The sequence below is a fragment of the Silene latifolia genome, chromosome Y, assembly GCF_048544455.1.
Source record: "Silene latifolia isolate original U9 population chromosome Y, ASM4854445v1, whole genome shotgun sequence".
NCBI classification, from domain to species: Eukaryota; Viridiplantae; Streptophyta; class Magnoliopsida; order Caryophyllales; family Caryophyllaceae; genus Silene; species Silene latifolia.
Window position 1 is genome coordinate 326,142,897 of NC_133538.1, and position 11,406 is coordinate 326,154,302.

The window sequence follows — 11,406 nt, forward strand, 5'->3', positions numbered from 1 at the left end:
CTCTTGGTCAAGGACTGGTGCGTATAAGGTTAATACCCCAGTTAGTGATGTGACTCATATTTGAACACATTTAGTCCCCGAATTAATCTCGTTCCCATGCTTTCTATCATATATTAGGGTCATTTCTTATCTTTAGTTTCCCATTTTGCATATTCTCTAAGGTTTTGTGTCCTTGGTAGGAGACGATCGCTAACCTTGCATTTATGGAGCGAAACGGAGCTAAATGGATTGCATCTAATGACCAACCAACGAAGAGGAGACCGATACTATAGGCCTAAGCAAATAAATGGGAAATGATGAAAAGATCCTTGCATCCCCAACACAATCCCCGCGGATTGATAAGGAGCCAAACAAGAGAAGAATCCTGTGCCACGATCCGAGCGGCCCGAGCTCAAGACGAGCAAATCAGAACAACGATCCGAGCGTCCCTGAGCATGATCCGAGCGTACTAGAGCATGATCCGGGCATCCCGACTGCCAGCTCGAGCGGATCTTCTTACAGGACAGGCCGTGCTTCAGGTGAGGACGAACGGATCCTGGTGGGAGTTGCAAGCATGATGCGCGCATGTCCCTCGGGAGTTGCAATTCCTCAAGCTTCTCTTAGGGTCTTAATAGTCATTTAAGCCCTTAGTAACCCTAATCCTTGTACTTAATTTTAGTATAAATACCCCATTGTACTACCTAGATTATCATTAAGTTTTAATCAATTCTTAATCAACTCTTAATCAAGTTTGAATCATCTCTTAATTTAGTTGTAATACACTTTTCAATATTAATTACATCTTAATCTTTCCTTAACTTCTCAATTGTTCTTAGTTTTATTTGGGTAATTAGAAGATTATTGGGGTTTATTAGAGGATCGACAACCTTCCATCAATCAAGTACTTCTATTATTCTTTGGTTTATTATTTGGATCATCTCCATAGGTATAATTCATTTTTACCCTTGTTTACTTATTGTTAATCATATCATTTATTCATCATGTTTTGCTTTGTTAGTATGATTGACAACCTTATTAGCATGCTAAACTTGATGATGAGTGAGTAGTCCTTTAGCTAGGGTTAATGGGGAATTAGGGGAAAACAAACATGGAAATTGATCTATGCTTAATCTAATATGTTTTCATAATTAATTTGCTTGCTTGTTGTGATTTCAACTTATGCACATGTGATGTTTGATGAAATGCGAGCCTATGAATCCTTGCATTTTTTACCCATCTCTTATATTTTCAATGAGGCTTGTAAGACATAAACCAACTCGAGCCTCATTAGACCATGCATAGAGTTGAATAGGGAGACACTAAGTCGACTTGTAGGTGTTGTACAGTCTAGACGACTCGGCTCCGGGACCTAAATCTTCCTAGGGATTGTAAGATATACATTAACTCGATCCCATCGCAATAATAAGTGCTTGTATCTATTTGAGAACATGTTTGTATAGTCTATTTCCTTGAATCCCCTATGAACCCATGACACCCTAGTGCTTTTAATCAATTTTTTACAACCCCTTTATTTTCTTTACTTAATTTACATTCATCTTGTTGATTAGTTTAGACCACATCTCATCTCAACCCAATTTGTGACACCTTAAGACATAGCTACTTGCAATTGAAAATCCTACATCAATACCCGTCCCTTGGGATCTGATCTTTACTTACCTCTTTACTAAGAGTAGTTTGTGAAGTTATAAATATTGTTTTGGTTGGTAGCTTTTGACGACGAGTTTTAAACCACACCAAAAATGGCGGTGTTGCCGGGGATGGTGTTCAATTGATTTGATTTTCATTAATTTTTTTTAGTTGTGTCTTTCTTTACCTTGAGGAAGTCAATCTCCTAAAGGTTGTTCTAATTTTATTTGAGTTGTTTCAAATTTGGCATGACTAGAAGATCACAAGGTAATCTATTACCTATTAATTTTGAGATTGAAAGGACCTTAACCAACAATAGAAGAGTTGCTAGAGGTACTTTAAGAGTTGTAGGTATTGGTGAGATTGTGGACATTTAACCAAATAACATTGAGTTTTTCAACCCTTTTGCAAGAGAACGAGAGGATAACCCAATTCAAAACCTACTACAAAATCAACCTACAATGCCTAAATTTTCATCACATTCCGTACCAACCGAGGAGAACCTACCAAACGATACTCCTACACCACCACATTTAACCGGTAATTTCATTGCCAAATACGCATTCATACGATTAGTTGAGAGAAGTCAATTTGGAGGGATGTCTAGTGAAGACCCTCATTCACATATGAAGACTTTTTGTGACTATTGTGATGCAATTTCTCAAACCGGAGTTACTCAAGACCAAATACGATGGGTATTGTTTCCTTTTTCTTTGATCTGTACCGCAAAGCAATGGTTGAAGAGCCTAGACAAGGCTACCCTTGGTATTGATTCATGGAAGAAGTTAGCACTTGCCTTCTACAAGAATTCTATCCTCCGGAGAAGACTAATATGTTGAGAGCCCAAATCACCGGGTTCAAGCAAAGGGATGAGGAATCATTATATGAAGCATGGGAGAGATTTAAGGACACTTGTCGTTCTTGTCCACACCATGGACTTAGTGAATGGTTCCTTGTGCAACAATTTTGGAACGGCCTATATGAAGACTCCCGCAATGTTCTTAATATGGGATCCAATGGGATGTTTACCGAAGTTGATGACAATCAAACATGGGCCAAAATCGAAGAGATGGTTGTTCATAATTCCCAATATAGTAGGCCCCGAAAGGCCACTAGAGGAGGAAAGCATGAGGTAGATTCCATCACTCAATTGGGTGCTCAACTAAGCGCTCATATCGACACCATCAATTTAAAGTTTGAGAAAGCCATGGCTAAGCTTGATGAAGCTTCCAAATCACCCAAACAACATGTTAATGCTATGGTGGCATCATCCTCAATCCCAAGTGAAGTATGTGAAAGTTGTGGAACCTTGGGACATGATCAAAGAGAATGTAGCGGAACAAATGAACAAGTTAATGCTTTCCAAGCATACAAGAATGGCACCCCTTATTCCAACTTCTATAATGAGAATACCAAATTTCATCCAAATCTTTCATACAAGAGCTAAAATGTTCAAAACCCCCAACCCACATACACCCTACCTCCAATGAGAAACCAAGCTCAAAGACCCTTTTTCAACCAAAGCCTAAGCTTGATGACCAACTTGGAAAGTTCATGGAAATTGTGAAGAACTTAGAAGTCTCAATCCCATTAACGGAATTAATCAACCATGTTCCGGCTTATGCACAGTACATGAAAGACATTCTTACCAAGAAGAAATCCATCCGAAAGTTAGAGACTATTGCCTTTACCAAAGTGAGTAGTGCTATTCTTCAAGGGAGTTCCCCTCCAAAGCTCAAAGATCCGGGAAGTTTTTCTATTCCATGTACCATTGGCGACACTACAATCAACAAAGCATTATGTGACCTTGGATCAAGTGTAAGTGTCATGCCATACTCGGTGTGTAAGAGGCTAGGAATAGTAGAGCTCAAATGCACCAACATCACTCTTCAAATGGCGGATCGATGAACAAATATACCTTTAGGGGTATGGGAGGATGTGCCCATGAGAATTGGCAAATTCTTCATCCCGGTAGATTTTGTCATTGTAGACATGGAAGAAGATTCCAACATTCCTTTCATCTTACGAAGACTTTTCTTGCATACTACCGGTGTGGTAATCAATGTGAAACATGGAGAGCTCACACTTGAAGTAGGGGACGAGACAATCACTTTCAATCTTGACAAAACAATGAGAGCTCCCCGACTACATGAGCCATGCTTCATGGTCGATCACTATAGCCGAGAAAGTGATAGGAAGAAGTTAGAATTTCTATGCAAAGATCAAGCCATGGGTAAAGAAACACCACCCATATGGAAGAAGAAAGTGGATGGCCTTCAAGTAGCTCTATTCGGAGAGCAAGGAATTTTCAACAACAATGAGAGCTTGAATATCTCACCCATCATGACAAGTAATGAAGAAGGCCTCATTGGCCAAGATAACAAGAAAGGAGAGTTGCTCTTGTCAACTCATGACATCATTGGGGAACAAGCTAGTGAAGTTTGCGGTCTATGGGACGATGAATTTGATGGATTGGTCAATCCTTATATTAGAAATGCTATGACCTTAGACCAAGGCTTTGTGGATCCTTGTCATCACTTTGACTTGGGTAACTTAAACAATGAAGAGAACAATGTGCAAAGGTCTACCCAAGACCTCTATCATGAAAACGAGCATGCCTTCGACTACTTCTACAAGGTGTTGAGCAATATCAACAACACCTTGGCTTTGCCCCCTTGACATTTCATCCAAGAATGAGAGTTTGGTGGAGTCCTCCCTAAACCACCATTTGTAAATATTCTAACCCCTTAACTCGCATTTTATTTCCTTTATTGCATTTTTGTCATTTTTAGATTTGCATTTTTGTGCTTCGATCAAGATTTTGGACATGAGAGCAAAGGGATGAGGAATCAGTATATGAAGCATGGGAGATATTTAAGGACACTTGTCGTTTTTGTCCACACCATGGACTTAGTGAATGGTTCCTTGTGAAACAATTTTGGAACGGCCTATATGAAGACTCCCGCAATGTTCTTAATATGGGATCCATTGGGATGTTTACCGAAGTTGATTACAATCAAACATGGGCCAAAATCGAAGAGATGGTGGTTCATAATTCCCAATATAGTAGGCCCCGAAAGGCCACTAGAGGAGGAAAGCATGAGGTAGATTCCATCACTCAATTGGGTGCACAACTAACTGCTTATATCGACACCATCAATTTGCAGTTTGATAAAACCATGGCTAAGCTTGATGAAGCTTCCAAATCACCCAAACAATATGTTAATGCTATGGTGGCATCATCCTCAATCCCAAGTGGAGTATGTGAAAGTTGTGGAACCTTGGGACATGATCAAAGCGAATGTAGGGGAACAAATGAACAAGTTAATGCTTTCCAAGCATACAAGAATGGCACCCCTTATTCCAATTACTATAATGAGAATACCAAATTTCATCCAAATCTTTCTTACAAGAGCCAAAATGTTCAAAACCCCCAACCAACATACACCCCACCTCCAATGAGAAACCAACCTCAAAGACCCTTTTTCAACCAAAGTCAGGGTTATCAAAATCAACCTTCCTACAACCAATCAAATGACCAAAGCTTTTATGTTCAAAAAGCGGTCCTCCAAATGCAAAAGAACCAACAAGAATTCTTCGCCCAAATGCAAAAACATAGCCAAGCTAAGCAAATCACCATCAACAACATTCTTTCCCACACCAAAATGTTAGAAACTCAAATGACTCAATTAGCATCTTCTAGGTCTCAAGACAAAAGGGGCAATTACCGCCTCAAGGTAATCCCCCAAGACATGAGATGGTTAGTTCCATCCATTTGAGGAATGGTACAAGATATGAGGAGCCGAAGAGTCGATTTGATGAAGATATTATGGATGTTAGTGACAACCAAAGAGTTGTGGAGAACTCTAAGGAGGTAGATCCTACCACCAATTAAATTTCAAAGAAGAAGAATGAAGAGAAAGCTAAGGAAAAAGAGCCTATTGTGATTAGACTTCCATTCCCAAGTCGCCAAGCTAAGCCTTAGCTTGATGACCAACTTGGAAAGTTCATGGAAATTGTGAAGAACTTAGAAGTCTCAATCCCATTCACGGAATTGATCAACCATGTTCCGTCTTATGCAAAGTACATGAAAGACAATCTTACTAAGAAGAAATCCATCCGAAAGTTGGAGACTATTGCCTTTACCAAAGTGAGTAGTGCTATTCTTCAAGGGAGTTCCCCTATAAAGCTCAAAGATCCGGGAAGTTTTTCTATTCCATGTACCATTGGCGACACTACAATCAACAAAGCATTATGTGACCTTGGATCAAGTTTAAGTGTCATGCCATACTCGGTGTGTAAGAGGCTAGGAATGGGAGAGCTCAAATGCACCAACATCACTCTTCAAATGATGGATCGATCAACAAAGATACCTTTAGGGGTATGGTAGGATGTGCCCTTGAGAATTGGCAAATTCTTCATCCCGGTAGACTTTGTGATTGTAGACATGGAAGAAGATTCCAACATTCCTATCATCTTAGGAAGACCATTCTTGCATACTGTCGGAGCGGTAATCGATGTGAAACATGGAGAGCTCACACTTGAAGTAGGGGACGAGAGAATCACTTTCAATCTTGACAAAACAATGAGAGCTCCCCGACTACATGAGCCATGCTTCATGGTCGATCACTATAGCCGAGAAAGTGATAGGAAGAAGTTAGAATTTCTATGCAAAGATCAAGCCATGGGTAAAGAAACTCCACCCATATTGAAGAATAAAGTGGATGGCCTTCAAGTAGCTCTATTCGGAGAGCAAGGAATTTTCTGTTGGAGCCGGTGTCCTCCAGTGAGTGCGGATAACGTTATTGCACGTACATTTGTACGGACAAGTGGGAGCTTGTTGTGGCTGGTGTCCTCTACAGTTAGTGCAATGACATATAAATCTCTAAAAGGATTAAAGGGTATACTTTTGTATTATTATCAGTTGGTCCACGTTTATCAATAACGGTTGGCTTGCTAGATAAGTTTGACGTTATTGTCATACTGATGGCGGTGATCAACTGATCCCTAAAAGTCACACCTATAGGATACGTTTGAGAGATGTGACGGTATGAAAATACAGTCATGTTGATGCCTAATTTGACTAAACAGTTAGTCGGAGTTATTGACTAATAATTAGTCAAACGCGATGTTGAGATAATTATTTAATACGGATTAAATAATAATGGCTAAGACGAATTAAGCGGTTAATTCGTAAATTGAATATAAACGATTATATTTAATTAATGTATATTGAATTAATTAATTATACAGTATTGTCATTGTCGGACAAGTATTAATATATCGACTGAGTCATGTTACTAGTTGATATTTTAATAACCGATAACCGATGACGATTTATAATAAAATCCCGCCATATACATTTTAGCATTTTGAGTCGGACCACGAGTTAAAAATAAGGAGGAAGTGGAAAGCCCACTCCCTCCCTAATGCACACGTTTGATTTAGCAAACAAAAGGAGAGAGCCTCTCTCCTTTTGACCTAATGCATTTTCATTTGCAAACAAATTAGGGTTTCGGGGCAATTTTCTCTGAAATTCTAGATCTCACATCAAAAACCTCACAAAACCTCTCTCAATATTGCAAGGCAATTAGAGAGTACTTTCTAGCACAAGGGGCATAGTCTCAGACGGTCTTGGGTGCAACGATTAGGAGGAAATCTATATTGATTTCTGTTCTTAGGCCGAATTTCAAAGGACCCGAGGTTGATTCTATTCTCTTATCGTTTTCTCTTATATTTTGTTTTATGACAATAATCACATGTTAAAGATACGTTATAGTCCTAAAATTTAAGGGAATTTTACGGATATTTCCCTACAAGTGGTATCAGAGCGAGGCCACGTAAATTTTTCTTTGTGATTTTCACAAAACGATTTTGAAACGATAATTTTTGTCTAGAAAACAGTGTGGCCAAATGAGCATCACGGCTGTTTCCTGTTTTTTTTTCGTGCATTGAAAACCGTGACTTGTATATACACGACTGATATGTTTTGCTTTTCGATTTGTTCTTTGCATATTGTTATTTTAAACGATAATTATAGCAATATGTTAAAGTATTATCAATTGTAGATTTAATTGTATATGAATTAGATCATAATTGCAATTGGTCTTGTTTTGTTCAATCGAATTCACGAGGGTTTTGTTGTTTCAGAACTGTTTTAAAACCCTAACTGTTCGATCGAGAAGTCCTCGTACTCGATCGAACGGTATTGCAAATAAAAGTCCGCGATCGACCATGAGATTAGTCGATCGAGCACTTTCTGTTTGTCAAACCTCTCGATCGACTTGCAGCATCAGTCAATCGAGCCTTTTTGTTCTTCGATCGAGGACTTTAGTGTCTCGATCGAGGAAATGAGTTGTGGCAGCGTTGAAAAATCATTTTTCATGTTTTAATTTTTCTTTTGGCCATAATATGTACATAATACGGATTTTGTACACTCGCTTGATAGTGAAACGGTTCACTTACGTACCATTTAGTTATTTTAAAGCAATTTAAAGTAACGGATTATCATGAATTAAAATTAAGTTGATAGAAGCGGTTTTGTCAAATAATTTTAATTGTCAAAAGGTGGTTTGGATAAATTTAACATAATTACGGAATTATGTCACGAATAAATTTTGTTTTAGTTGATGCATTTTTGTTTATCGTTATTTTTGAATACCTTGAATGTTTTATTACGTATTTAATTTTACAAACGGTTGTAACTTAGTGTGGCCTTAGTAGAACGTGTTACCGTAATGATGGAACATGGTCTTGGTTGTATTTTGAGATCTCGCATCTCCGTTTTGTTTTTTCTTTGTAATTACAGTTTTAATTTAGAATGTAAATAGGTTTATATTTTGTAAATTTTTAAATTGTAATTTTGAGAAGACCAAAGATGGAGATCGGATGCTCACTCCCGCTGCATGGACAAAGATGGAACATCAAGACAAGCTTCTCGGGTCCAACGGTGGATTCCAAAGTTGTATTATGTTCTTTTTACTAGGATAGGTCACACTAGGACTTTTATTTACGTTTTACATTTATTTTTATGCTTTTCATCGTAACGATAGTTTGCATCATATTCCGCCTAAAACCAAACCACCTAATAATTGCATGAAAACTGACTCATATACAGGTCACGCGTTAGTTTTCTTTGATATACAGATATCACACGTTTTTATTTAAGCCATCACCTAAATTAATTCATTCACGCAATGCTAGTTTTTCGTTCACTTAAAATGAATTTAAACTAAGTTGATGGGATCTTTCTCGTATAACCAAAAATTGAGAATAGTCTTTATAGGTCAAACTCCAATGAATCCCTTCTTCGTCGGTAGGCATAATATGACCCCTTCTATGTCGGGTAAGTTGGAACTGATTGACCTATTTTATCTCAAAACTATGGTCACTCTTACGATCCTGTGATTATGGTGGACTATAGATAGGATTTACGGAAATCTATCGACCAAGAGTTCTAACGATAGAACTAGCTAAACAGTTGGCTTATCAATTTACGGAAATTGAGTCTTGGGATCATTTGTATAATTCTTGAGGTAGATCGATTATACAAGTGCAATGAGTCTACACGTTAAAATGAATTTTAAATAGACTTAAATCACCTCGATGAGTTGCTTATTTCGTTTTGTTTTTCCTTTCTTTTTCAGTGTAGATCACGAATATTTAAACTGCTAATAACAAAATGGTCAAGCGTCTTGACGACCCAATGCCAAGTGCCACACTGGACCGTGAGTCCCGGCTTCGGATCTTCATGAATCGGATGAATCGCCTACTCGATCAAGAATGATGGATCAAACTTCGCGGATCGGGAGGCGGCATTACGGAATGCCGCCGCCGACGGAAGCTCAAATATCCGACGAGCCCATTCCGTCAAACCCAGGCACCACGGCTGGAGCTAACGAGATCGCCAAGTATAACGATTTCGTCATGGAAGCGGGTGCGATTAAAAACGTACTCATTTTTGCAATGGAATCCAATTTGCAGAAATGCTTCATAGCCCAAGGTGCAAACAAGATTTTCACCACGCTCACTAAGGAATTCTCGAAAGCACCGAGAATCGTGACCTATGAGCATACCCCTCGCTTCTTTGATGCGAAATTCCAGAAGGGCCAACCGGTGATCCCACACATTCTCAGCATGATTGAGAATGTCGAGAAACTGGAGGCGCTTGATTGTAAAATCAGCGAGAACATCGTGATTGACCGCATGCTTCATTCACTCCACGACGGTTTTGCGCTCTTTAGAGCGAATTACTATATGAATGATTTGAAGAAAAGTCCTCATGAACTACACTCCCTACTCGTACAGACCGAGAAGGATATGAAGTTTAGTGGGAGCTTGAAATAGGATGTTCTCGTTGTGTCAAACAAGGGCAAGGGTAAGGGCAAAGCTCAGGCAGACCTAGCGGTAGGCAAACCGATGTTTAAGAAGATGGGATCAGGTAAGAGTGGGCCTGGTGAGTCGAGCACCTCATCAGGCACGACAAAGAGCAAGACCGATAACATGGAATGCCATCATTGCCACAAGACTGGGCATTGGAGGCGTACATGTCCTGTTTACCATGAGGACATAAAAGCAGGTCGCGTTAAACCTGTTGGTATGTCTTCTTCCTCTTCTACTTTTATTCATATGATTGAGATTAACCACACAAGTTACGGAACTTGGGTACTAGATACTGGTTGTGGTTCTCATCTGTGTAATCATGTGCAGGGGCTCCGAAACATCGAACCCCTCGTAAAGGGTGAGGTGGACCTGCATGTTGGGAATGGAGCACGAGTGGCTGCCGTCTCAAGGGGAACATATGTGATCCAACTTCCTAGCGGATTTGAGTTATTTTTATATAACTGCTATTATGTACCCAATCTATCCAAAAACATTATTTCAGTTTCTGCACTTGACAAACTTGGTTTTTCATTTGTAATAGAGAATAATAGTTGCATTTTCTCATTACACGATATGATTTATGGCAAGGCAGTCTCCATGAACGGAATTTATGTTTTAGATCAGACCACCGAAATATTGCACGGAATGAATAAAAGGTTAAAGGTTGGTGACAAAGATCAAACATATCTATGGCACTGCCGTATGGGACACATTAATGAGAAACGCGTTAAAAAGCTCATAAAGAATGGAGCTATCTCGGCCTTTGATTTTCAATCATTTGGCACGTGTGAATCATGTCTCATTGGTAAGATGACTCGAATTTCTTTCAAAGGTGTTGGAATGCGCACTGTTGACCTATTAGGACTCATACATACGGATGTGTGTGGACCTATGTCAATCACCGCACGAGAAGGCTATAGATACTTCCTCACTTTCACGGACGATTTAAGCAGATATGGCTATGTCTACTTAATGAAGCACAAAAGTGAATCCTTTGAGAAATTCAAAGAATACCAGAATCGGGTACAGAACCAACTGGGTAGAAAGATTAAAACACTACGATCAGACCGTGGTGGCGAGTATCTTTCTCACGAGTTTGATCAACACCTTAAGGACTGTGGGATTGCCTTACAGTTAACTCCACCTGGAACACCTCAGTTGAATGGTGTGTCCGAACGGAGAAATCGAACACTACTTGATATGGTTCGATCCATGATGAGTCACACCGTGTTGCCTGACACATTATGGGGTTATGCTCTTCTCGTCACCGCTCTAATACTTAACCGAAGTCCGTCTAAAGCTCATGACAAGACTCCATATGAACTATGGAAGGGAACGGTCCCTAACTTGTCCTTTATACGGGTTTGGGGCTGCGAGGCTTATGTCAAGAGGAGACAC

At 39.3% G+C, this 11,406-nt stretch overlaps 1 non-coding gene across 1 annotated transcript; it reads right to left on the reverse strand.

The window, feature by feature from the left end:
• Positions 1-2,458: 2,458 nt before the first annotated feature.
• On the reverse strand, positions 2,459-2,565 carry LOC141635760 (small nucleolar RNA R71). Its single transcript, XR_012540422.1, has one exon. It is a non-coding gene; the product is annotated as a small nucleolar RNA R71 (small nucleolar RNA).
• Between the last annotated feature and the right edge of the window lie 8,841 nt (positions 2,566-11,406).